This window comes from Agelaius tricolor, unplaced genomic scaffold, assembly GCF_023055355.1.
Source record: "Agelaius tricolor isolate 1412-34295 unplaced genomic scaffold, bAgeTri1.0.p SCAF_105, whole genome shotgun sequence".
In the NCBI taxonomy this organism is placed as follows: Eukaryota; Metazoa; Chordata; class Aves; order Passeriformes; family Icteridae; genus Agelaius; species Agelaius tricolor.
The window spans coordinates 204,576-227,096 of NW_027269365.1; the positions used below are offsets into that span (position 1 = coordinate 204,576).

A 22,521-nucleotide genomic window follows, 5' to 3' on the forward strand; every position below is an offset into this window, starting at 1 on the left:
CTGATTTTAGCTGCAACCAAGATGTCATCCACATATTGTAGAATAACTCCCCCTGGCTCTTGTCTTTTCCAGTCTTCTAATTCCTTTGCTATCTGGTTTCCAAATATTGTAGGGCTTTTCTTGAAACATTGGAGTAAAACTGTCCACATGAGTTGACTTTTCCTCCCTGTCTCAGGATTTTCCCACTCAAAAGCAAAAAGCTCTTTGCTGTTTTTGTGCACAGGAATGCAGAAAAAGGTATCATGCACGTCTACAACAGTAAACCACCCTAATTCATCTGTCAGTGTGGTCAAAAGGGTGTAGGGATTTGCTATCATTGGGTGTATGTCCTCTGTAATTTTGTTGATTGCTCTCAAATCTTGTACTAATTGATAATTCTTATTATCTTCTTTTTTAACAGCTAAAATGGGGGTGTTGTATTTGGACTCACATTGCACTAATAACCCATGTTGTAGGAATTTTTCAATTACAGATACCAATCCCTTATGATTCTCTAATTTCAAAGGGTATTGTTTTTGTCTTACTGGTATGGCTTCTGGTTTGAGTGCAATACTCACTGGTTCTGCCTGTTTGGATCTTCCTGAGATATCACTGGCCCACACTATTAGATTGATGGCATTTCCAACTTCAGTGGGGATTTCACCACATTTTTCCTGTATAAAAAGTGCAGCAACTTAGACAAATTTAGATTCAGGAATTACAACTCATACACCCTTTCCCTTCTTGAATTTATTCCCCGCTTCCAATTTTCCTAACAAATCTCTCCCCAGCAATGTTTTAGGGGAGTTAGGCATATAGAGGAATTGATGAGTTACCCAGTGCTTCCCCAGTTTGAGTTTTAAATGTCGGGTTCAGCTGTTTGTCTCTGCCCTGACACGGGTAGAGTGGTTCTTGGGTGGCACGCGATGCAAAGGACGAGTCTGGACTCTTCAGCTTTTCAATCTTCAGGTTGTTTATTATTTCTTATCTACAAAATTTTCTGTCTGCCCAACAGAGGTCTGATCTGCAAGCAGTCACAGGCACTCTCTGACCACCCACGGGGCGGTCATGTCTTTTTATACTAAAATCTACGTACACAATATTTACCTTTATTTCCCAATGCTTTTCACCCATGTTAGCAAGTGCACCTTCACCAGAAACCAATCCCCAAGTGCCAACATCATCACAGGAGATGGAGGACAAGAAGAAGAAAGAAGAAGGACGAGACACGCCCTGATCCCTCCATCTTGTCTCCATAACCCCCCTGTACCAAAAACCTTAAAGTTTATATTTCACCCTCTAAATATGTTTCTTTTACACCTTTTACTCTAGAGTGATTCTCTTGTCCTCAAACTCTTGTTACTTCTGTGGATGGATCAAAATCAAGCCACCAAACACTCTTGGCAACATTCCAGGATTTTCAAGACCCCCCCCCCCCCCCCCCAAGGGTTCTCCTGGCATCTCTGGACATCGGGAACGATGTGATGAGATCCCACATTTAAAGGTTGAAAGAAAGGCCGTGTTTCATTCCCCAGTTCGAGTTTTAAAGGTTGGAAGAAAGGCCATGTTTTGCTTACCCCTGTTGCCCCAACAACATGTACAGTATCTTGACTCAGTTTCCCCTCTAAGGTATTTAACACCGAATATGCTGCTCCAGTATGTACCACAAATTCGATGTCATCTTTACCCAGCTTAGCTATAACCGAAGGTTTTGCTGGGGGAGAAGTCTTCAGTCCCCATCATTCTGAGCTTGAGCTTTGTACTACTGGGAGTTGGGGAACTGGGGATTTTTGTTTCAACACTGGACAGTCATTCTTCCAATGTCCCCATTTTTTACAATAGGCACACTGATCTCTCTCTGTAGGGGAAGTTTTCTTAGATGACTTTTCCTGAGTTGCCTTCTTATTTGGTAGGGATCTCTTTCATTTGGGCCCCGGTCTCGAAATACCTTCGAGGCCACTTCTACCAATTTATCTGTCTCAAACTTCCTCTATCTTTTGCAGCTTTCTTCTTATATCATTTATAGCTTGGCCCATAAACAAGAGAACTAGATGTGCTTTACCATCAGAGGATTCAGGATCTAGATATGTATATTTGATGGCAGTTTCTCTTAACCTATTTAAAAAATCAGTGGGTGATTCATCAAAATTTTGCTTTACTTTGTAAAGCTTTGACCAATTTATAGCTTTAGGGACATCATGTTTTAATCCAAATACCACAAGACTTTGATATTGTTTTAACCTCGCCATATGTTCTGGAAAGTTCGCATCCCATCCTGGATTTTCTAATGGAAATATCTGTGTAACTGTGCCTTGGATCAACCTATTTGCTATACTTGCCTCTACCGATGTTGTAATAGCTTTATTAGCCATTTGTTTCTAGTGGGATCAAGTAATGTGTCTAACATAGAGTTCAAATCAGCCCAGTCAGGGTTTTGTGTGATAATTGCCCTTTCTACTAATTTTGCCACCTTATCTGGATTCTCTTTATATTTCCCCACAGTAGTTTTCCACTGTTCTAACTTGATAAGGGAGTATGGAACCTTTACATATACTGGCCCCTGGTTGCTGACTGCTTGCCGTAACGGGGCTAGCAGAACCAGTTCTTTTTCTTTTTCCTTTTTTGATCTAGTATGTTTGGCTATTGGGCTGCGTTCTTTTATGGCCCTTCTCACTATCTTTCCCTTCTTTCACCTGCTCAGGGCATCTGTGATCTCATCTCCCTCTTCGGAAGAGCTACTTGAGCAAGAGCTGTGTCCTAGGGTGACGTTATGATGCTTGTATCCCCAATTGTGTGTTCTGTTTATGCTGGATATTATGTTCTGTGCCTTCAAGACTGTCTCTGAAGAGCGAATGTTTTGTTTTATTATCAGCCTGCTCCCCCACAGCTGGCAGGACACAGAGACGGGGCAGTACATAGTGTGGCTTTTGCTTTGCTTTTGCTTTGCTCTTGCTTTTGCTTCTGCTTGTTAGTTAGTTTAGCTAAGCAGTCTGAATTTTCCCTGGACTGTTTTTTCTTTCCCTTTCTTGGAACCACTCAAGCCTTCTCCAGACTGGGACCTGGGAAACACCGAGAGTTTGCACCTTGTGGCCTGCAGCAGCCATTCTCAGCGCCGGAGGGACCGATAACAGAGTGACCACTCCCAAGAGAGACTTTCTGAATTTGTCATCTTTTTCAGAGTGGTGAAAGAGTGTTGTCATCCAATATTGTTCATTTTGTGTGCTGGGGGGTGTTTTGCCTGTTAAATAAACAGGTTCCTTCCACTTCTCTCCGAGGGATCCTTCCCGAAACAGTTGGGGGGATGGGCCGTGTGGGTTTGCTTTCTGGAGGGACCCCCCTTTGGAGGTTTTCTCCCAAATTTGCCCTAAACAAGGACAAGCTGTCTGACTCTGTTGAGTCTGCTATGGTAGATCTACTTCAACTAATCCTGATATTAGAAATTGCCAGGCACGGCTTACACAGCTGTGGGAACTGGGCTGGGTGCCTGCTCGCTTCGATGAAGTTATCTCCTGAGGCAGCTGGGAGGCGAGCGGTGTTGCTATGGAAACTCACAGGCCTAAGAGCGGGAGAGGCACCACTCCCTCCATGGGAGGGCCCTTCTCCGCCCTCTCGGTAGAAGGCTCTGCCCCCAGCTCCACCTTTAGGGGCGGTGCTGTTGGCTGCACACACTGGCTGTCCCCTCCCCTTGCCCCTGCCTCCCCAGGACCAAGCCGGGAGGGGAGCGGAGGCACAGCTGAAGCAGAAGTCCATGGTTGCAGTGACAGCAGCTGCAGTGGTGTCCATGGCTGCCAAAGCCCTCCTCCCTCCTCCTTCACCGGCTCAGACCCCGCCAGAGCCATGTCCTCCCTGCTGCCACCCCCCTGTTAGCGTTCAGGAACACATAATCACGGAATGATTATATGCAGGTGCTTTTATTAAGAGCTCTGCTTGTCAGGGTTACACAGACCCAAATCTGACTCCAACATGGTTTTGGGCCGAACATGTTTTATATTCTATCATTACAGAACTTACATATTAATTATTAAACTTATATTGTTCTATTGTATACATTGATTTCATCCAAGCATGGATTTCTTGTGATCCCCCTCAAACCCCTAACATAGTTTCTCATGATTCTTCTTATGACTAAACAATAATTACATCAAATTACTAAATAATCATCACATCTAACAATCATATCATTTATCATATACTGATTACACAGGTGCAGTTTGACATGATCTAGCAAACACAAGGCCTAACATTTTCCAGGGCCTACCCTTAACATTTCCCAGGGTTTACCAAGCCTAACTTTCTTTCTAACTCCCTGAATTTTCTATGATTTTAAAATCTTTTACTATCACTCCTCTCCTCCCGTTGCTGTGACAGTGGTGCTGGTGGTGGCACCACTGGTGTGACCAGCGGGGGTGACAGGGCCATGGCTGGGACTGGCCCAGCCCTCAAGGCAGAGGTGACTAGATCTAACTCCGCCTCTTCCTGTTTTTTCACACCCACTGTTCAATATTGGCTGTTCATTTTTTATTTTTCTTCTCTTTTTTCCTTAAAAGTAATATATGTTGTTCTTTTTTAGGTGCTGATGGGCTTTGCTGTCATGCTAAAACCATAAAAAGGCTAGCATACTCTAATTCTTCAAAATACTTGTCTTAGCATATGCAAGATATCAAGCTTGATATTAATTTCTTATCTAAGCTACCAAATTCAGGCCATGTCTTATCATTATCTAGTTCATAAGTTGGCCAATTTTTTTCTGAGTCTAATAAGTCTGGATTTTAAAAGTGATGACTCTCCACCAGTTAGCTCATGCCAACTTTTCAATACTATGCCTAAGGGAGTATCTCTTGAAATATGATTATTATTCTCACGGGAGAATACACACACGATGTCTTAACACTTATGAGTAAGAAAGTCCGCAGAAATCAAAATAACCAGGGAGAGAGAGAGAGCAAGAACAAGGAGTGGCAGCACGAGAGCTAACCCACTGAGCCACCGCTGGCCCCAGGCCAACACAACTGCAGTGCTAAAACTTCACTTTTTCAGACAGTGTCCCCTCCTACACTAGCAGACGAAACGGTGATCGACAAGAGAATGTAAAAGGAACTCTGCCTGGACCCACTGGGGTCCTTCCACACTAAACAAAACTATAAGAGATCTCTTAACACCTAACTCAGGTGCCTCTGTGCTAGATCTGAGGATTATTGGGCTCTGATACCTTCCAAACCACCGCTGGGGCCCCCTGGGAGTGCTGGCAAGAGTGGGGGGGGCAGCTGGGTGTTCCTCTGGTCCAGGGGTTTTCCAGATGCCTTGCCTGTCATGGCAGAGTCCACCAAAAAAATGATACTTTGAAAGGCTACCTAGAACAGAGGCTAGACAGTGTTAAAGGAATAAAGTAGGTATTTATTAAAAGGCCTTCAAAGGATACACGTTGGGCAGTACAAGAGCCCAGACGTGGCTCTACCCAAGATGAACCAAGATGGATGGCGAGTCACGAGTTTTCACACTTTTATGAGTTTTGGTCCATTTACGTATTTGGGTTAATTGTCCAATTACAGCTTCAGGTTATGAAGTCCCATCCTCCCAGATTTCTCTCCTCAATTCACTGTTGTTTATACTTTTTGGGCCTGAAGCTGCAATGGTGTTCTTGGTTCATAGGCTGAGTTCAGGCTGTCAGGCCTGTAGTTCCCCAGATCCTTCTTCCAGCCTTTCTTCTAGATGGGTATCACATTTGCTAACTTTCAGCCAACTGGGACCTCTTAGTTGGCCAGGACTGGTGGTAAATGATTGAAAGTGTCTTGGTGAACCACTGTCAGCTCCCCCAGTACCCTTGGGTGGATCCCATCTGGCCTCATAGACATGTGTGTGTTGAAGTGGTGTAGCAGGTCGGTGACCATTTCCCCTTGGATTATGGGGTTTTCATTCTGCTCCCAATCCCTGTCTTCCAGCTTAGGGGGCTGGGTACCCGCAGACCAACTGGTCTTGCTATTAAAGACTGAGGCAAAGATGATATTAAGTACCTCAGCCTTTTCCTTATCCTTTGTTGCTATGTTTCTCCCTCATCCAATAAAGGAGATGTTCCTTGGCCCTTCTTTTGTTGACAATGTATTTATAGAAACATTTCTATTATCTTTTATGGTAGTAGCCAGATTACGTTTTAGTTGGGCTTTGACACTTCTAATTTTCTCCCTGCATAACCTCATGACATCCTTATAGTCCTGAGCTGCCTCCCCCTTCCTCCAAAGGTCATAAATTCTCACTTTTTTTCTGAGTTCCAGCCAAATCTGTCTGTTAGCCAGGCCACTCTTCTTCCCTGCCAGCTCATCTTTTTGGCACATGGGGACAGCCCTTTGCCGTGCCTTTGAGATTTTCTTCTTGAAGAATGTCCAGCCTTCCTGGACACCTTTTCTCTTCAGCACCACTTTTCAAGGGACTCTGTAAACCAGTGTCCTAAACAGGCTGAAGTCTGGCCTCTGGAATTCCAAGGTGGCAGTTCTGCTAACAATTCTTGTGCTGTTAGGACTCCGGAATTAACCAGGAAGCATCTGTCAGTACATCTTCCTTCAAGAAAGAGCAAGTTCTTGAGCATAGGAGAGAGGTGGATGGGTGTTTTGGTTTAGGGTAAATTTGGGTGAGAACTCCTAAAGGAGTTTTTCTAGAAAAGCAGATTTAGTTGGTTTTCTTTTTAATTGGTTGGGGGAAAATATATTTTTTGGAGAAAAGTGGAAAAAATTGTTTATTAAACAATAAAACTTAAACAATATTAAACAATAAAATTTTTTGCTGTTTTAAAAGAGTTGACAAATTCAGAAAAGTCTCTTTTTTGGGTTGTAGCTTGGTTTATTCAGTTACTTATTAGTTCTCCCAGCACTGGAAATGCTGTGGCTCAGGTTCGGTCTGGTGGGCTATAGGTGTGAGTTGTTGGTGTTTTTCTGGGTGTTTAGTCTAGAGTAGGTTTAAATAGGTTTAAAGAAAAGGGGAAAAAAGCCCCTACAGTTTAGGGAACTTTTTTGCTTCAGCTAGTTAAAACTAATTAAAAATAAAGGAGAGCTCTGTTTTGTTGTTTGTCTATTTGTAGATAACAGTTTAGGAACAGGAATGTGGAGGAGTGAGTGTAGTGTTTGAAAATAAATTGTGTGCTTTTTCTTTCTCCTTCTTACTCTCGGAATAAGTCTTAAAGGTGTAAAACCTATTATCTAGTATAAACAGAACAGACGATTGGGGATAAAAGCATTATATAGTTAACTTAGGACATTCTACTCCTTATCTCTATATTGTTAGCTTACTACTAAAATTAATATATATTCTAACTCTACAAACAACAATATTATATATCTAATATATAGCTATACATAGACAATGGTAGTAACATTTAGTAAATAGTGATATTTACACATAGTTTTTGACTCAACAATTAGATTTTTTTGAGGTATACATCGTGTTGTTCTGTCTTTCCGCATTATCTATGTGTAACTTGGTTTTTGAGTAAAGACAACTCTACAAATGGGTTTGTCTGTACTTGAGGTACAATTGATTTAATGTGTCTTTTCTAACAAACTTCTGACATGCACTATTGGGACTTTATTTTATGTAAAGGTTCAGATTGGGTAGGGCCCACTTGGTTAGTAGTGCTTTGGATGTTACCTAACTAGGTGGTTTTTGTTAGATGTTGCTCCTAATTTTTGAAAGATATCCCACTTAATGCTTTTAAGGTGGTTTTTAACAGTCTATTGTACTTCTCTACTTTGTTTGCAGCGGGTGTATGGTAGGGGATATGGTATACTCACTTAATGCTATGTTCTTTAGCTCAGGTGTTGATAAGGCTGTTTTTGAAATGAGTCTTGTTGATTGACTTAATTTTTTCAGGGGTACTATGCTTCTAAAGGATTTGCTTTTTAAGGCCCAGGATGGCGTTATGGGCTGTAGCATGAGGTAAAGGGTAGATTTTTAACAATCTTGTGGTGGTTTTTACTATTGTGAGCACATAGTGTTTGCTTTGGTGTGTCTGGGGCAGTGTGATGTAGTTAGTTTGCTCAGCTTTTCTATATGTGTATTTGGACTACTGCTCACTATACTACAGGGGCTTTACTCACTTGGTCTGTTTGATGGTAGTATGTCTGTGTCTCTCTGGGAGCCTCTCAGGAACCCTGGCCAGCCCCGAGTCGGCAGATAGTGGGGGGGCAACCCCAACATGGCCGACAGCAGGGAGACACTCTCTTGTGCCCCGAGGGTACTGAGGGCACCTAGGCTAGTCGCCTTTGCAGCAGAAGAGACACCAGAGACATCGGTAGAAGATAAAAGGACCGACTCTTAGCAGGGGTTAATCCAAGGTTTTATTCTAGGAGCTCCGGAGGAGCCCCTACACCTCAGGGGGCCTCCTGCTGAGAGCCCCAGGAGAGGTGCCAAGGTTACATTTAAATGGAGGTGGAAACCGAAAGTAGATAACATTTTACCAACCAATAAGTGACCCTAAGGGATGGATACTGGGGGATAGACATTTAGGACAGCCTATGGGGTAACACTTGGGGGGTTGACCCCTAGCCTCTGGCTAATCACTCGATGTCCTGGACCGAAACTTCTAGATAGAGGGAATGGGATGCTGAGTGATTGACAGAGAGCCAGGGTGGGGATTTGGGGATGATCTCAGCAAAGGAAAGGGATTACACAGGTAAAGGGAGGGGGTACAATCTGGGGTAAACCATTTGGGAAAAATACAAGGATACAAAAACAAAACTATTACAAAGTATAAAAACACACTACAACAGTAGTATATGTCTTAAAGTCATGGATAACTTGAGAAATATTGTTTATGGTTAGATCTACTTTTTGGTTTTGTGCTTACTTATAGGTGGTATTTTTACTCTGATGACTTGAGACATGATGGGCTTATTGAGTTAGGAACAACTTTCTTTTGTGTTGCTAATTTAAGTCTATTTTTGATACTTCTATTTTTGTAGTTTGGTTTATTTGTTGATTGTTTTGGTGCTCTTTATTTGCTTTACTCTTGGGGACATGGGTATTTATATGGTGAACTTTTACAGGTAGTTTATTTTGGTAGCAATGTTTTTTTACTCATTAGTAGCTTAAATTGTTGGGGTTTTTTTACGCTGCTAATTAGTCTCTTTTACTTCTTTAGCTATTTCTATAGAGCATTGGTTATTATTTATGAATTAGTGTAGAGGTAGAGCTTTGGCTACTTCTCTCTTTTAGCAATGTTTAGGGTTAGTTGAATAGCTTTGAGTTTACTAAGTTGGCTTGATCTACTCTCTTTTTTAGTAGCTTTTGTGACTTGTCATGTGGGGCTCTATATGGCTGCTTTTTACTTTTGTTTCATTCTCACAATGTGGTAAGAGTTATTAGCAAAAAGAGTGTATTGTGTTTTTTCTGCTGGTAGTTGGTTATATGGTGGCACTTCTTGAGTAAGTGTCGCTTTTTGTTCTTTTTTATTAGTGAGACTAAAGCTTTTACTTTCTGGTTAGTTTGTAATTATTTTTAGAATTTTAGGGCAATTTAGTTTTCTAATATGGACGCGTTGGGTGATGAGAGCAATCTATTTGCTCTATGTGGTATTGGTGGTATGGTGGGTAGAGGGAACTTTTGCTTTGAACTTTTACTCTAGTATTGGTAGTTGGGGTGTTAGGAGTTGTGCTTTAGTGCTTATTATTTCTGAGGTGGTTTGGATTCTTTTATAGGCTGCTAATTTTTTTTTTCTGTTGGAGTATAGTTGGTTTGAGACTTTTTGTAGTTTTGATTTTAAAATTTTAGTGGTTGGCTTTGAGTCTGACTTAGGTACTTGTTGCTAAAGGCTCTAGGATAAACTATGGGTCTTGGCTGCAGAGTAGAGCACGTTCTTCACATCTGGTTTTGTCTTGATTGGGCTAAGGGCTACTGCATGAGTGAGTTCTTGTTTGATCTGGGTAAAGGCTTGTTGTTGTTCAGGGCTTCAGTGAAAAGTGTTTTTTTTTGGTGGGTGATTAGGTAGAGAGGGCTTATAATTTGGCTGTATTTAGGAATGTGCATTCTATAGAAACTTATGGTGCTTAGGAAAGCTTTTGTTTCTTTTTTGTTGGATGGTGGAGACTGTTGTGTACTTGTTGATGATATCGGTGGGAATCTGATGCTGTCTATTTTGCTACTTCACTCAGAAACTGGATCTCTCGAGCAGGTCTCTTGACTTTGCTCTTTTTGATGGCAAAGCCAGCTTTCAGGAGAATTTGGATGATTTTCTCTCTTTTTTTAAACACTTTTGCTGCTGTTTTCTTTTACACAATTATGTCATTAATATATTGTAGATGTTTTGGAGCTTTACTCTTTTTTAGTGTAGTTTGGATTAGTCTATGGTAGATGGTGGGGTTGTGTTTCTACTTCTGGGGCAGTTGGTTGTAGGTGTACTGCACATTTCTCTAGGTGAAGGCAAACTGAGGCTTGCATTCTGCTGTTAGAGGAATGGAGAAAAATGTATTGGTAATATTGATAGTGGCATACTACTTTGCTGCTTTGGACTTTAATTCGTATTGGAGTTCTAGTATGTCTGTACAGCAGCGCTCAGTGGTGCAGTCACTTCATTTAATGCACCGTAGTCTACAGTCAATCTCCATTCTCTTTCAGATTTATGCACAGGCTAAATGGGGCTGTTGAAGGGTGAATGGGTCTTGCTGACTACCCCTTGGTTCTCTAGCTCATGGATCATTTTGTGGATGGGGATCGCGGCATTTTGATTTGTTTGGTACTGTTGGTGGTGCACTGTCGAGGTGGTAATCAGCACTTGTTGCTCTTCTACCTTCAGAAGTCCTACTGTAGATGGGTTTTATGATAGTCTAGGCAAAGTGTTTAATTGCTTGATGCCCTCTGTTTCTATAGTAGCTATTTTAAATGCTCATCTGAGTCCTTTTGGGTCTTTGAAATACCCACTTTGGAGGAAGTTTATGCCTAAAATGCATGGGGCCTCTGGGTTAATCACAATAGGGTGTTTCTTCTACTCATTTCTAGTCAGGCTCACCTCAGTTTCTACTAAATTAAAATCCTGTGATCTCCCATCACAGTAGCAATAGAAACAGATTCTGCCCCCACGTCTTGATGGGATTAATGTGCACTGCGCACCAGTGTCAACTAAAACTTTATATTCTTGTGGTTCAGATGTGTCAGGCTAAGGAATCTACACAGTCTAAAAAAACACAGTTTTCCCTAGCCTCTACTTGGCCAGAGGCAGGTCCCCTCTAAGCCTGGTTATCCTTCTTCCCCTGGGCATATGTCTTGGAGGTTCTTTCAAGGGGATTGAAAATATCATCATATGAAATTATCATCATATATGGCAGTTCGGTTACAGGCTACTGGAGTTGGTGGAACTTCCTCTTTCAGTTTTGCCTTCTTTAATTCACACACCCGTTGTGCCAGAGCAGCAGTAGATTTTCTATCCTATCTTTTTATGGTTTTTCTGCAATCACGCAGGAAGAACCACAGCTCAGCTCGTGGGGTGTACCTTCTCTCCCCATCTGGGGAACTTCTGTGTTGGATACTAGAATTTCTGATCTGTACTGCTGAGATTTGGAGAAAGCTCTCTTAATCTCTTTCCTGAGTTTTTTGTGATGCTCTTCTATCTTATCTTCTAATTTCTGCAGACGTGTTTCTACCACCGCGATTCTGGCATGTGTTGGGCTATGTACAGCATCTGTATATGCTCGGAGCTTCTTTGCCATATTAAGCACAGTCTTCTCACTGTCATCCTGCTTCATTATTGCTAAAGCAGAAGCATATTCTTGTGGCCCAAGTCATATAAGTTTTTGCCACATTACGGATGTACATGGTACTAAGTCTGGATTTATAGTGTTTATGTCATCTGAGAAGATAATCTTTGCTATTGCTATTTCTCTTAAGTGTTTAATTCCTTGTTCTATGGTCTTCTATTGAGTTTGTTGCATATAGAAATCATCTGCACACAGATATCTTTGTGCTACACTTTCCAGGACCCGTGCTCAGAGGCTGTGAGGGTTAGCCCCCCTCATCATTCTTTGGTCGATGACGGGATTATGTGACAGGGATCTTAAATGCCTCGCTTCACTACCATCTAAAATTGTAGCCTCGCTTTCAGCATCCTAAAGACAGACTAACTAACTAATTATAGATTTATCAGGTCTTCCAGTATAATCCTTTCTTAGGCAATGAAGGTCTTTTAGGGAATAGGACTCAATAGTGGCTTCTGATCTTGTGTCGGTTGCTTTAACTTTGGCTTTTGTATCAGTAATTGGTGTTGAGGGTCTTTCTCTTGGATCATTATTGTCGGTCACTGGCTGATTGGTTTTGCTTGTGTGCTTCTTTCCCACGGTGACTGCCAGTGGTTTAGGGTTACTGTCTGGTTTAGTTACAACTTGAGTAGCTGGGGTGTTGGCTGCAACTTGAGTGACTGGGGTAGCTTATGGTCCCCTGCCCACAGAGCAGGCTTTGCCCCCAAGCAAGGCAGCCCTAACTGGATAGCTCAGCCCCTCTTGGAGACAGTGTCCAAATACCCAGGTTGCTCATAGCCATGGCTACCTTAAGCAAGCTTAGTGGATTTCAGCTCTTTAGTGATTATCAGCTCTCTTGGGATTCCAGCTCTTTGCTTGCTTGCTAAGGCGCCTATGGGCTAGGGGGAGAAGCAGATGCAAGAGAGGAGAAGGAGAGGTCCTGGTGGTTCCACAGCGATGGTTTTACTGAGGGGTCTGTGAAGGGTTCCAGCAACGGCTCTTCTTCTGCCGAATGGGCTAAAACAGCCCCTTTTTATAGGGTACAGAGGGATCCAAACTTGTCCAATAGTAGGGGTTAGGGGAAAGTGACCTATGGGGTTACAGAGATAAGCTAAGGTCTGAGAGGCAGAAGACAGGAGCTTATTTTGCTATCTCATCATGACTCAGAAATTCCTACTGTTAAGTCTCAGCCCTCCGCGGAGCCTTAACCAATTCTATGGAGTCTGCTACAGTAGCTGCTGATTTATCTCCCTGCTCTCTTGCCTTTATCAGCCACTTTACAGTATCTAGCAGTGTGCAATAAGCATAGGCTAGGGCCCAGCTTATTGCAATGAGCTTTTTCTCTTTAGAGTCATCATGGCACTTTCCAGGAACCGTGCCCAGAGACTGTGACGGTCACTTCCTTTCAGGTATTTCCTTACTTCAACTGGGTTCTGAATTTGTTCACGTGGAAAATCCCAGTCTACAGGGTCAGAAAATTCTTTCAGGGTTTGTCCCATTTGATACCATGGCCAGCGGAGAAGGAGAAGGGGCGGGGGGGGGGGGGGGGGGGAGGTGGCGCAAAGGTACCTGGCAGGGCAGCATGGGAGTTTCTGGACAGGCAGAGCCTGAGATTTTTAATCTTTTTCTTGGATGATGGAAACCTTACAAATGCTGATCCTCCTGGAGTTGAATGAGAAGAGAGATAGAGATGAGATAAGAGGAAATGGGCCACGAGAAGTTGAGAAGAATCTTGAGTGGGCGTAGGTGATGGACTAGCCTTTGGCTGGACTTTTCTTGTGTAGCCATGGACAGAACCATTTTTCCTGTGACACAGAGACTGCATTTAGGGGGAGGCAATGGCTTGGAGCCAAGAGAGTGCAGTGATGTTATGTGAAGGAGTGTGTGAACAGAGACAATAGGTAAGGAGGGTGGTGGTGGTGCCCTCCATCTTCAGGGAAGAAGAAAATCTCTGTTCTCAAGACCCCTCGGCCCCAGGGGGTGAATTTGGGGGGACAGGTGTCCCAAAAGTGAGAGACTGTTGCTTTTTTTTGGAACTGGGCAAAGCATCCTTAAAAGGAAAACCCTAGAAGCAACTCTGGTCCATGGGCAGTGGTGAGAGCACTGGGCATGGAAGGAAGATGTCATGATGGCAAATGATCTCTGGGCAGTGCCACATGTGACATGGAAACACAAGAGGTTTCAACTGTGTTTCCTGGGGAAGCCTATTGTACAAGAGGGACTCCTCTCTCCTTGATGAACTGAGAATTGATTATCTAAAGGGTGGTGATGGACTGAGAGTTGATGATCTGAGGGGTGGATGTATTGGAAATTTGGTGGTGGGGAGGAGGAATGTTTTTGGAAGGTTTTCATTCTGAGTTCTGTGTGTGTTTCTCTTTATATATAGTTGTAGGTTAATAAAGGTTTTTCTTCTTTATCCTTAAGTTGGAGCCCGCTTTGCTCTATTTCTGGTCACATCTCACAGTAGACACCAGGGAGAATGTATTTTCATGGGGGCACTGGCATTGCGCCAGCATCAAACCGTGACACCCATATTTTCCCATTCTCTACACGACTCGGGATTTTCTACGCTTGGGTCTACTTCTGGATCAGGGGTCTCATCAGCTCTTTTGGACATCTCAGCCCTCATTCTAGAGAAGCTGCAGACTGTATAGAGGAAGCTTACTAGATTAAATACCAGAAAGACGGTCTCTTTAACATTCAGGGGAAACTGAACATTCTCAAAAAGTGAATTAACAGATTCAAAGGAGAAGAAGGAAAGGAAAGGCTGGAAAGCCTCATCCCTTGCTCTTTCTCTTACAAACCAGGTGTAATTACTAATAAACCCCCAAAACATACTATTGGAACTGGCCCGTAGGGTAGGATGAAGAAACCATAAACCATACATATCTTGAACAGACTTTGGTATTTTTGTAAATGCCCTATAAATCATTATCACCAAGCCCAGCACAATAGCTATTCTAATCCATGCCCCTCTACTGTAAAAACTACATGTTAGTGGAAATCATCTTAGTGACCAGAAAGGTATTAAAACCTCAAAAAAGTTTAGAGACTAGAACTACATAAAGGCTTTTACCCCAAGAGACATTACATATTCAAGCAACATGGCTACTGACTGCTTTAACCCACTACAGAGTAAGCACAACTAACATGCATTCAATAAAGGTTTTTTCCACTTTCTTGGGCCCCACGTTGGGCACCACTGGATGTATTTGTCCTGGTTCAGGGCAAATTTGGGAGACAACCCCCAAAGGGGTTCTTCTAGAAAAGCAGATTCAATTGGCCCTTCTTCTAACTGGTTCGGGAAAAACACTTTCTTGGAGAAAAGTGGAAAAAACCTGTTTATTAAACACTAAAACTTTTTGCTGCTCTAAAAGAGATGAAAAACTCAGAAAAGTCCCCTCCCTGGGTTGCATTTTGGCTCACTCAGTCTCTTATCAGTCCCTTCAGTGCTGGAAATGCCATGGCCCAGGCCTGGCCTGGTGGGCCATAGGTGTGAGTTGTCGGTGTTCTTATGGGTGTTCAGTCTAGAGCAGGTTTAAACAGGTCTAAAGAAAAAGGAAAAAAAACCCCTACAGTCTAGGGAACTTCTTTGCTTCAGCTAGCTAAAACTAACTAAAAACAAAGGAGAGCTCTGTCCTGCTGTCTGTCTCTCTGCAGAAAACAACAGTCTAGGAGCAGGAATGTGGAGGAATGAGTGCAGTGTCTGAAAACAAACTGCCTGCTTCTTCTATCCCCCCTTTACTCTCAGAATAAGTCTTAAAGGTGCAAAACTTATTATCTAGAATAAACAGAACAAGACGATTGGGGATAAAAGCATTATATAGTCAACCCAGGACAATGGGCTTCCCCCATTGTCTATGTGCATGTGCTGGGAAAAGAAGGGCAAGGGAAATACAGTAAAAGTGTGAACCAAAATACTTTTGTTTGAGAGTAGGGTGTGCTGGTTTTTAAACTCAGCAGGAAAATTAAACCCATTCAAACCACCCCCTTTCAATAGGGGTGAAAAAAGACTACGGGAGATTATAAGTTAGAGTCACAATTTACTGAAGAAATTGTAATGAACACACCAGTTGTACAAAATATTGGTCTACCCACAAAAAAAGGGTATTCACCACTGAAAGATATCACCTGGCCTACTATGACAAAACCAAGATGGCGGTTGTTCCCAAGATGCTGGCTCCATGTAGTTTCCCCAGAAAAAGACAAGATGGTGGCTATTCCCACACTTTGCACCATGTGGCCCCCTGGGAACAATGGCAAGATGGTGGGGGGCTCCTACACTGCACCAGTGTCTCAAGAGAACAAAGGAAACAATGTGGCAAATGAGTTTCCATGGTTTAATGCCCTCCCCTAGCCAGAAAACAATGGAAAACAAGGACAAAGCAAAATATGAAAAGCTATTTTGTCCAAAAAGAGTTATGCTGCTGAGCTGCTCACTCCACATCACCCAGCAGGGTTCTCCCTGGTGAAAGCAATGTCAGGTGGCAGCTGGGGTCTTGCAGGGCAACTCCCTCTCCCGAGTGAGCCTGACATAAGAAAGACGACCTCTCCACTTCTGCTCATGTTTTTTAAAGGGGACAAAACCATTACCTTCAACAACCGGGGCAAAAAAAAAGTTCCAGTTCCTTGCAAAAACCCGCTCCTCCTCCAATCAAGTTGTTGGTGTGGAATAAACAGCGCTAAAACTCTGCCCATTATCCCTGTACCTAGGACATAAGGGTAATTAGAAAAATCTGTGCCGTGAATATGCAATGTAGCAGAGATGTGAGAAGAAATAGTGCTATATGCCTGGTTGCATGTCGGAATTCAAGACATCCCTCTGGCTGTCCTGGACTGCCAAGACCCCTGCCAGGGGGCTCAGAGACCCTGGCACAGAGCCCAGGACGCCTGTGGTTTTGATTATGACCCATGGAGCAAATTACCAACCTTGTATGAAGATCTGCAAGCCACGGCAATTTAAGTAGAATGATAGTGAATTTATGAATTTATCACGAGGTGAAAAATAGATTGTTGGGGTTTTTAGCATGGGGGTTCAGGGGGAAAGATGGAAGAATCTGTGCGTGTCCAGCCTTTCTCCTTCTTCTTCTTCTTGGCCTCCATCTTCTGCTGTGATGTCAGCACTTTTAGATTGGTTTAGAGAAGAAGCTCACTGTTTAACAAAGGCGATAGGCATTAGAAAGTAATTGTAAATATTGTACACGTAGTTTTTAATATAAAAAGATAACACCCCCCCAAAGGCAAAGAGAGTGCCTCTGACTGTCTTGCTGAGCGGACCTCGGCAAGTCAGGAGAAAGAATTTTATAGATAAGATACAATAAACAACCTTGAGATCAAGAACTGAAGAGTTCTGACTCTTCAACCACCGAACTGAGAAAAGAGACTTTCTAACATATCTCAAAGTCACTCTGACCAGCTAGAGTCCCGAGAGTTGCAGAGAACAGTTAATTTAGAAAAAAAATCACTGTTTATTGTGGCTTCCCAAGAGCTTATAGAGCCCTGGGTTGAATGGGAGAGTCTATACTCCGTACAGGTTATTCCTCTAAATGCCTGTATGTTTAGGCTCATACTATCATTGTGGATTATATTCAAAAGAGCTTCTTAATTGTCATGGTTTGACACTGGCACAATGCCAGTGCACCCATGAAAAAATACTTTTCTCAGATGAGTGTTGTGAGATGCGACCAGAAACAGAGCAGAGCAGGCTCAAGCTTAGAAATAAAGAAAAAAACTTTAATAACCTACAACTATAATAAAAGGAACACACAGAATTCAAAATGACAACTGTCTGAAACATTCCTCCTCCCCCCATCCAGTTTCTACCCAAGCACAGTGAGACAAAACCTTGAATTCTCAGTCAAGTTACCACCTCTCAGATAATCAATTCTCGATTCATCAAGGGAGAGAGGAGTCTCTCTTGTACCATAGTCTTCCCCAGGAAACACAGTTGAAACCTCTTATGTTTCCATGTCACACATGGCACCGCCCAAAGAAAATCTGCCATCATGACATCCTCCTTCCATGATACAGTGCTCTCACCATCGTTCATGGACCAAAACTGCTTCTAGGGTTCCCGTTGAAGGATGCTTTGCCAAGTACCAAAGAATAACCATCTCTCATCTGGGAACAACAGTCTCCCCCCCCCCCCCCCCATTTTCACTTCCCCTGGGGCCAAGGATCTCGAGAACAGAGATCTTCCCCAAAGCCAGAGGGCACCACAACACCCTCCTTCCTCATCCTTCTCTGTTTTCTCCACTCCTGCACTGGCAGTCACTGTAGCAGGTCACTCTCTTGGCTCAAGCCGTTGCATCCCCCTAAATGCAGTCTCTGTGTTACAGGAAAAATTGGTTCAATCTATGGCTATGCAAGAAAAGTCCAGCCAAAGGCCACTTCATCATCTCCTCCCACCTAGGATTCTTCCTCATCTTCTTCTGACATCCTTCACTTGCTCAGACTTTTACCACACTTGCCCATTTCCTTCTATTTCATGTCTGTCTCTCTTCTCATTCAAATCAAGGAGGACTAGTGTTTCGTAAAGTTTTCATTATCCAAGAAAAGGGTTTAAATCTCGGGATCTGCCCGCCCAGAACTCCCCTGGCGGCCGTGCGCCTTCTCGCTGCACACCCCCCCCCCCCCCCCCCCCCCCCCCTTCTTGGCTGGCCGTGCTGCCAGCACATGATATCAAATTTCAAGGTGGCAGGCTCTCTCTCTGGGGGAGGGGCTCTCTCTCGCTGGGGGCTGCCCAGGACATCTCAGTTTTTCTCCACCCCTCCGTCCTGCAGGGCACCCCCCTTCTCTGTCCAAGGCTCTGGCCTACCTCAACCAAGGCTGCATGGCTTCCCCTCCCCCACCCAGCCTGTGGCTGGGCAGGGGAGATACGACCTCTTCAACCGACTGGAACCAAGAGACAGTTCCCCTGGGAGTTCTCTGTTTTTAACCCCCTGTGTTCCATGTCTTCAGTGTCACATCAGGTGCCAATATTCAAATCTGACCACTGATTGGTTTGACTACAACTTTCCAAAAAACTCACTTCCTTGTCAACCCAGGACATTAATCTTCTTTACAGTGGTAAAAACCCCATATTTTAACGCCAAATAAGCAAGAAAAACTGTTTTCTAAACTTTTTTTTAAAAAAATCTTACTTTAAAAAATGCTTTTACGTTTGGGATACATCTCTAGTGAGGTTTATGTTTGTGTGTTTGTTTGCTTGTTTTTTATAAAGCAGGTCAAAAAGATGACTTTACACCTTACCTGTTAAAGTGAGATGGTGAGTAATAGGTTACCAACTGCAGTAAACTGGAGTGATCCATTGTAACCAAGGTTACTGTGAAACAATTTATATGAATTACATCAAAGAAATTAAAATACTGATGGAACATAATTTTTAAAAAGAAGTTAAGATAAATATGTTGGGTGGTTTTAGGCTAATTATTGAAGGGTGGCTATTAATAACCACATTTTAGCAGCTTAAAAACTCAAGGTATGCTCTTGTATAATTAGAGAAACTCCAAAAAATTCAGACTTGATATAAACCTGGAAGATATGCAATATCATTATATGGAGTTAATTAAGGTTGGTGCAAGCTTGTAAATCAGAAAGATAAATATGCATCATTGTGTGTTTAGTTTTAAAAGGGGACTGCCTGGATTAAAACATTGCTATGTTCTTGAAACTAAATATCTGATATTTATGGCTGGAGTGATCTCCAGCTTCAAAAAGTGGAGATCAGACCAGTATCTCAAGGAACCATTTAATCTTGATGCAGTAACAGAAAATCATGTTTCTCTGGTTCCTCCCTGGCAGATGTTTAGTCTTAAAATTCTCCACTGAATGCAATTCAACAACCTCCCTGAATGTTTCATTTGCCCGCTGAAGTTTCTGACAATGCATCTTGCATCTTCTGTATATCCAGAATAAGCTGGTATCTTTTATTTTTCCCAAAGTAGACAACCTAAACTACTGTTTGATACCCTCTTTGTAAAAATATCTTTGTGCTGGTTTTGGTTGGGGTAGAGTTCATTTTCTTCCCTGTAGCTGGTATGGGGCTGTGTTTTGGATTTGTACTGAACACAGAGTTGATGATCTAGAGATGCTTTAGTTATTGCTGAGCAGGGCTTACACAGAGTCAAGGCCTTTTATGCTTTTTGTACTGCCATGCTGGCAAGGAAGTTGAGGGTGCATGGGAGGCTGGGAGGAGAGACAGTTGGGACAGGTGACCCAAACTGACCAAAGGGATATTCCAGACCATATGACATTGTGCTCAGTATATAAAGAGAGAAGAAGGAGTAAGGGGGGGACATTTGGAATGACAGTATTTGTCTTCCTGAGTAACCATTATGCGTGATGGGGCCCTAATCTCCTGGAGATGGCTGAACACCTGCCTGCCCATGGAAAGCAGTGAATGGATTCCTTGTTTTGCTTTGCTTGTGTGCATGGCTTTTGCTTTACCTAATAAACTGTCTTTATCTCAACCCATTAATTTTCTGTTTTTCACCTGTTGTGGCCAGAATTGCTGCTAGTAAAATCCAGGGTAAAGAAGCAAAAAGGGCCTTTGCATGGTATCTATAGATGTTTAATTCATCCACGCGGTGAGATGTTCAGAGTGCCCAGGCACACACATGTCAAGGGTCCAGGTTTCTCTCTCCTGAGGGGTCTGAGGTGACCCTGGTCTGGGGGCAGTACGAAGATAAGGGCCAATCAGGGAATAGGGAGGGAGTGGCTCAGGGACATAGGAACAGACATAGGAACAGGGGAAGGAGCCAATGGGGTCTTAACATCTTTTTGAGGGAAGCTTCTTGTGTCTCCCCAACTCAGGGGATGCCCCCCAGGGTCTCCACATTCACCCTTCCAATTCACTCCCCAATCCTGCTGGTGGGGGAGTGCGTGAGTAGCTGCAAGGGGCTTGGTTGCCAACTAGGATGAAACCGTGACAATCTTACATGCTTCTTTTTAGATCTAAACATCGTTATTTTTAGCCTGGCATTCAGGACTGGTTAATTCTTGCTGATTTTTATTTAAATCTTAGTTTTTGTGCTTTGTAGACACCATCTAAATTGAACATAGTATTCCATCTATCATGTGTTAGGTATCCACAAAGATCTCTCCGGTAATTTGCTGTTAATACAGCTTTGAATGAAAATCGTACTTTGTTGAAAGACTTGGCTTTTGTTGATTCATATGGGTCATAGTCAACTGCTAGAATTACTAGATGTTTTTTTCTGTCATTCTGAAATATATAATAATTTATTACATCTTTTATATTTGTCATTTGTTTTCTCATACTGACTGTACTATTTGAATTTCTTTTAAATTTCATTTAATCAACTTTGCACATATCTCTGTTGGCTTTGCACAGCCTGGTTTTTGGTAGTGGGGAGGGGCATGGAGGTGGCTTCTGTGAGAAGCTGCTAGAAGCTTCCCACCATGACTGGTAGAGCCAATCCCTGATGTCTCCAAAGATGGACATGCTGCTGGCCAAAACTGGGCCAATGAGAGAGGTTGGTAACACCTCTGTGATGACATATTTAAGAAGAAAACCAAACAAAGTGGGCACAGTTTTTTCTAGCCAGAGAAGAGGAGGAGGTGAGAACATGAGGGAAAACAACATGTCAACACCAAGATCAGTGGAGAAGGAGGGGGAGGAGGTGCTCCAGGTGCTGGAGCTGAGATCCCTCTGCAAGCTGTGGTGATGACCATGGTGAAGCAGGCTGTCCCCCTGCAGCCCATGGAAGTCCACAGGGAATGCAGAGATCCACTCACAGCTCATGGGGGAGGTGCCCATGCTGGAGCCAGTGGATGCCTGGAGGATGCTGTGACCTAGTGGGAGACCTGGTGGAGAGAGGGGGCCAGTGCTTCCAGGCTGGAGTAGCCTGTCCTTGGAGGACTGCACCCCGTGGAAGGGTGACGCATGCCACAGCAGTTTTGGGATGACTGCCTGTGGGAGGTAGTCACGTTGCTGCAATTTTGGGAGGACTGCTGCTCGTGAGATTGGAACCACCCTGGAGAAGTTCACGGAGAACTTTTGTTGCAGACATCTTTCATGAAAAATCCTTTCTTAGGATTTTTCCTTGTGAGAAGCTGCAGTTTCAGTAACCAAAGTAAACAATGGTTATCTGCTGCTGTGGAATGCAACAGGTAGACCTGTGATTGGTCTCCTGTGGATGTTTGGATTTCCTGACCACTCATGGCAGAGCTGGCTCTTGCTCTGTCTGAGACACAGATCTTTGTTATTCATTCTTTTCTATTCTTAGCTTAGCTAGCTTCTGAAGAAACCTTTTCCTTTCTATTGCTTTTTAGTATAGTCTAATGTAACATATATCATAAAATAATAAATCAAGCCTTCTGATCATGGAGTCAACATTCTCGTCTCTTCTTCATCCTGAAAACCCTTGTGACCACAGTCACAATTGGTGACCCCCGACTGAGGAGGACAATCATCACTTGGTGAGACCACCAGAGGAGCATTGCTGCACTGGGTAATCCCTGAATGTGTGGCATTGATGGTTGCTTCACAAGTGACCACAGAAGTGGATTCTAGCCAGGAGCTGAAGAACTGAAGATCCGAATTTGGACAGAGTTCACAGCAAGGCTGACCACGAAGAGAACCTTCTGAAAAGCCTCCAGGAAGATGTTCAGAAAGCTCAGCAGCACCGTGCGGATAGCCAGAGAGTCCTGGACACTGTTACAAGGTACTGTTGGTTTTTCCCCTCCTAAAGATGAGGCCATTCGCAGTTTGTGGCTGCTCATCTGGAGGACTTCTCCCCTAGAGGATGAGGTTCCATTCTCCCCTTCAGAGGAGAAACTTATTGCCCTCTGGCAAAAATGGGGTGAA

The 22,521-nt window shown here is 43.2% G+C and overlaps 1 protein-coding gene and 1 long non-coding RNA gene across 3 annotated transcripts in view; both read left to right on the top strand.

Annotated features, from left to right (window-relative positions):
• The window catches only part of LOC139586161 (Golgi phosphoprotein 3-like), a 141,780-nt gene that overhangs the window by 70,569 nt on the left and 48,690 nt on the right, over positions 1 to 22,521 (top strand). The window lies entirely within an intron of this gene.
• Positions 12,908 to 20,699, top strand: LOC139586164 (uncharacterized). The gene is made up of 3 exons (XR_011677481.1): positions 12,908 to 13,099; positions 18,916 to 18,957; positions 19,494 to 20,699. It is a non-coding gene; the product is annotated as an uncharacterized lncRNA (long non-coding RNA).